The following is a 5,794-nucleotide window of genomic DNA, read 5'->3' as shown; positions in this document are numbered from 1 at the left end:
AACATTGTACAGGAAACAAGGGTATGAGCAGGCAGCAGATTTGGTTTGGAACTTGGAGGTGGGAAAGTGAGGATCTTTGAGCCTCAAATGGGGAGTAGCAGGAAGAGCACGGAGGTGGGAAAGGAAGCAGGATCCTGTTCTTTAGTGCTGAGGAAAAGCACTTGGCTTAGTCTCCTCTGCCCCTACACCCCATCTCTGGCAGAGATTGCGGTCCTGAACCCCTGGCCCCTTTCAGAGGACATGTAGTGGCTCCTGGTTGAGCCTCTGGAAGAAGCTTTTGCCAAATTCATAGGTGCTGATCATGATGGCACAGGAGGGGGCAGCCTTGATGATCCTCCGGAGGAAGCCGGCAAAGAGTCCCCTGGTGACTGACTCTGCCAGGATCAGCCAGGTGGAGTCGATACATGAAGGTCTCACTCTCACAGCCTCCATCTGTCCCAGCACAACCTGGCGCTGTCTTCACATCTAAAGGCAGAGTCAGGATGGCCGCCACTGTCCCTGAGATGCCGCCATTCACAAAGCTGATGCCCATGGAGGTCTGGTCCTTTGGCCTGGGCCCACTCAGCTGCCCCGAGCCACTGTGGCCTGCAGAGAGATACTCAGCTTATGGTAGAACACACGCCAAGCCTGTAGGTTTGTCTGCATCAGCTACAGGAAGCTGACTGCAGTCACGGTGCCCAGGTAGGCCAGAGTGCCAGCCACCATGGGTGCATAGAGGTCAGAGGTCAAGGTTCAGCCACACAGGAAAGTCTTAGTTGGTCACAGGCAGTCAAGTAGATGGCAGTGGCTGGTACAATTATCACCAGTGTGTCCTGGAAGCCACTCCACAGGGTCCTAGTGCCCTTGTGCCTCACAGTCTTCACAAAGGCATCCATAATGCCAGTGAAGCAGGTGGGGTCCTGAAACCAGGTGGCACAGCGAGCACTGTTATGGCACAGGTAAAGGGGCTCCAGAACTCTATAGCAGTACAGGAGGTACTTCCCTGCGTGTTGGAGAGAAGAGGGCAAAGTGGTGTAAGAGACGCCCTAGAGTCTAGAAGGAAGCGTCATTACGCGGGCCACCTAGCGGTAGTGGGACTGCAAGCGCACCTTCACCACGTCCATGGGGTTCATAAAGAGGCAGGTGCACTAGCACCAGCTCCTGAAGCTACCATTTATTGGAGAGGGCTAATGAGGCTGGTGGCGGGATGGCATGTAGCGGCGCCGAGCCCCATGCAGGGTCCGCACACACTCACCCCACACCCAGGCCTCCACCGAATGAAGGAGGACATCTGTAAGAATAACAAATGAAATAAAAATCTATCCATGTATTAACAGTGCACAAATGCTTGACCACTGCAAAGTGTTTAAAGCACTCGACGGTTAATCCATCAGCCATTCCCTGAAAGAAAGATGTGGCAGTCCTACAACTTTGGAAAGCTCTATTCTGTCCTATAGGGATACTACGGGTCAAAACCAACATAGGAGGTTAAAACATACAAGGGTAAAAGGAGCCCTACTGGCACTCTAGGGTAAGTACTGGCCGGATAACCACAAGGTTGGCAGTTCAAACCTACTAGCCGCTCTTAGAAACGCTATATGATGGTGCACAACAACCATCACCTTTCCCTGAAGTATTCTGCCCTCTTCTATTTACACCATGTCAAATTTATGCCCTGGGCATCCTCAAGTACTCAAATCCCATTCCTTTTCAATGTTCTTTTGATTTGGAAACCAAATAGAAGTCTGAAAAGATAGGTCTGAGCTGTAGTGTTTGGGGTACGGTTTCTTAATGAAATTCTCCAAGAATAAGCATGTGTGTTGTAGGGATGGAAAAAAATTTCTTCAGTGCAACTTTCCTAGCCTTTTTCTCACCAATGAAGAGTTCAATTAAAAAACAAACAAAAAATTGCTTCCTAATGATCCTCCACTACCAGTGGTGTCTGTTAGTTTGTCATACTGTGGTGGCTTATATGTTGCTGTGATTCTGAGAAAAACACCACCGGTATTTTAAATACAAGCACGAACATCCATGGTTTCAGCTGAGCTTTCAGATTAAGACACACTAGGAAGAAAGAGAAGTGGACCACTTCTGAATGGTTAACCACTTAAAACCTTAAGAATAGCAGTGAAACATTGTCAGATATAACGCTGGAAGATGAAAACATTATGAATCATGCCAGAATATTGTCAGATATAATGTTGGAAGATGAGTCCCTCAGGATGGAAGCCATTCAAAATAAAACTGAGGAAGATCTGCCTCCTCAACGTAGAGTTGACTGTGATGGCAAGAATGGAGTAAAGCTTTCATTTCCTTTGCTGATGAGGCACAACTCAAAATGAGAAGAAAAGGCTGGAAACATTCATTAATAATCAGAAGATGTAATGCATGAAATATGAACTTAGGAAATTTTTAAGTTGTAAAAATGAAATGGAATATATAAAGAGCAATATCCAAGGCTTTAGTGAATGTAAACGGACTGATATTGACCATTTAGAACCTGATAATCATATGGATTACTATGCCAGGAACAACAAATTGAAGAGGAAGGGCATAGCATTCATTGTCAAAAAGAACATTTCAAAATCTATCTTGAAGTATAAGGCTGTCTGTGATAGGATAATATCCATACACCTACAAGGAAGACCAGCTAATACCACTATTATTCAAATTTACACTTCAACCACCAAAGTCAGAGATGATGAAACTGAAGAATTCTACCAACTCCTTCAGCATGAAGTTGATCAAACATGCAATCAAGATATATTGATAATTACTGGTAATTGGAATTCAAAGGTTGGAAACAAAGTGTAAGGATCAATAGTTGGTAAAGATGGCTTTGGTGATAGAAATGCTGGAGATCACTTAATAAAAATTTGTAAGACAAATGGCTTATTATTTGCAAATATCTTTTTAAAGTTTTTTTGTGAATTGAGTGATAGTTTACATGGGAGAACATCAGTTTTGTACTCAGTTAACCATATTTTGTTTCATTGCAATGCTTACAATCCCCTCCACGCACTGTCAATTAACAGTATATGCCTCTATTCCCTCCCCCCGCCCCTGCTTTGATACACACAGAAACACTCAGGAATATATAATCATTTAAATAACCAAAGGGCACATTCTGGAAGCCAGACTCCTGCCCGCCAGCATACAGCCTTTCACTTTCCATGAGTCTAGAATCCTCAGCTGCTCTCTCTCTCTATGCCATCACCTCTGCCTCTATTTCTGATGTTGCTGCTTCTCTAGTTAGGAGCCCACGTTCTGCTCATGCTCTTCTCTCCTAGGACCCTAGGACCTCTGTTCATGGAATGTAAGATGAACTACTCCTCCCTTTTTGTTACACAGCATCTACCTTTACAGTTGTGACTATTGCAATTAGTCATGATAACAATTACTCACTATTAAATCAAAAGAATCTATACCCATCTCCTTTCACCAGACCCATCTAGACAAGATAAGAACTATTCAGTGGAGATTCTACCTTTCCCCACTTGGTCTTAAATGAAACTCCCTCTTGAAAACTTGTAAGTCAACCACTTTATGCCTTTATAACTCCATCCCTACCCTGCCATTTTAGGTAGCTAACATCTAAGTTGCCCATCCCTATTAACCCTGTGTACTGAGGGGATAGGCTTGATCCTTGAGTGAAGACTCATTCCTTCTCGGTTGGTATTTTGAGCTACTACAGCCACAAGTAAAGGTCAAGTTCATCAAATTGCAGCAATTTATACTTGCTTCCTGTATCAAACGTACTTATCTTCCTCTAGCCGAGTTCTAAGGAGCTCTGGTAGCATAGTGGTTATGAGTCAGGCTGCTAACATCAAGGTCAGCAGTTCGAAACTACCAGACATTCCATGGGAGAAAGATGAGACTTTCTGCTCCCATAAAGATTTACAGTCTCAGAAACCCTGTTCAAGGTCGCCATGAGTTAGAACTGACTCCACAGCATACCACCACCACCAGTCGAGTTCTGATCATCAAGCCATCCAAGGTAGGTCAAATTGTTACTATCTGCAAGTTTGGTCATTCTTATGTGTGTCCCCTCACTTCATATCAGCCAGACATCTTTTTAAAACAACATAAGAGATGACTATACACATGGAAATCACCAGATAGAATACAAAAGAATCAAATTGTTTACATTTGTGGGAAAAGATGGTGGAAAAGACTGTGGGCAGACTGTGGAACAGACCATCAATTGCTCAAATGTAAATCTGGCTGAAGCTGAAAAAAAAAAATTAAGCCAAGTCCATGAGAGCCAAAATATGACCTTGAACATATCCCACCTGAATTTAGAGATCATCTCAAGACAGATTTAATGCATTAGACACTAATGACTGAAGGCCAGAAGAGCTATGGGGACGGCATCAAGAACATCATGTAGGAAGAAAGTAAAAGGTTAAGTAGACAAGAAAGAAGAAAAAAGACCAAAATGGATGTCAGAAGAGACTCTGAAACTTGCTTTCCAGCATAGAAATGCTAAAGAGAATGGAAGAAATTAGGATGTCAAAGAGTTGAACAGAAAATTTCAAAGTGCAGCTTGAGAAGACAAATAAGGTATTATAATGAAATATGCAAAGACCTGGAGTTAAAAAATCAAAAGGGAAGAACACGCTCAGCATTTCTCAAGCTGAAAGAACTGAAGAAAAAATACAAGCCTCAACTTGAAATATTGAATATGGGCAAAATATTGAATCATGCAGAAAGCATCAAAAGTAGATGGGGAGAACAAACAAGATGGCAGATCAGGTGGAAGTGAAGTGAAGAGCTCCGCCAGCAACAACACAGAATACCCAACCAAGCAGGCTCAGGGGGTGGTCCTAGAACTCTGAACCACATATAAAGGAATATTTACAAGGCTGGAAGGCTTACAGCTAGGGGATTTGTGGCAGAGCAAGAAATCCATTGCTTTCTAGTCCAGGATGCTCAGCTGCTCCAGGAGCCGCCATCTTGGGTAAGACCAAGTCGGGGAAGGATCGGAGCGGCCACAGATGCCTGGCAGAAACGCAGAAATAAAGGTGTGGACATTCTTTTCTTTTGGTAGCTGTTCATTTGTCCCTTGCTGTCTGTGCACCTCCATTCTGGCAACTATAGGGGTGCCTGAGCTAGTGGACATCCCAGCCTCACCCTCAGAGGCTTCTACTACGCATGCATACAGATCTCCTCGAAATTTAAAGAGACAGTTTCCAATTAAAACCAAATGGACACAGCTGGCCCTGAACTGTTTACAACTAGAAAAAAGGCCTGAACGGGGATTGTGGAGCAGGACAAGCAGACAAAAAAGGAAATAAGCCAAAAAGTAAATCCAAAATTATGTCAAAACGACCAACAGTGGTATCTTGAAATTTCTCAAGAAGAGTGAAAAGGGAAGCCCATTTCCTGATCACATACATCTACCTGGAGACAATCAGAAAGCATAAAAAAGTACCAAAATATATATCCATCTAAGTATTAAGGCCACAGATAACCACTGAATATGCCCAAAAAACAGAAGCAGATGACCATATCTGCACATATCCAGAAACGAGATAAAGTGACTGAGGCAAATAAGTTGGAGAGAAGTAGACCTACACTTTATACTGGAAGATGGCAGGCTTTGGAAATGCCGGAGAAGGAATTCAGAAAAATTATTATAAAATGTATCAAAATACTATACAATGGAGTTGAGAAAAATAAGGAAGAAGTCAGGAAAACGCTACAGGAACAATCAAATAAGATAGATAGAGCATTGGAAACAATTCAAAACCTACAGAAAGAGGTCCAAATGATTAATAATAGAATATCAGAAGTGAACAATACACTGCAAGGG

At 43.0% G+C, this 5,794-nt stretch overlaps 1 pseudogene; it reads right to left on the bottom strand.

The window, feature by feature from the left end:
• Nucleotides 1-561: 561 nt before the first annotated feature.
• LOC102822139 lies at nucleotides 562-1,213 on the bottom strand (annotated as a pseudogene).
• Between the last annotated feature and the right edge of the window lie 4,581 nt (nucleotides 1,214-5,794).

This window comes from Chrysochloris asiatica, unplaced genomic scaffold (assembly GCF_000296735.1).
Source record: "Chrysochloris asiatica unplaced genomic scaffold, ChrAsi1.0 scaffold00022, whole genome shotgun sequence".
Lineage (NCBI taxonomy): Eukaryota > Metazoa > Chordata > Mammalia > Afrosoricida > Chrysochloridae > Chrysochloris > Chrysochloris asiatica.
The sequence above is the reverse complement of the archived record's forward strand: the minus strand, read 5'-3'. Positions and strand labels throughout refer to the sequence as shown.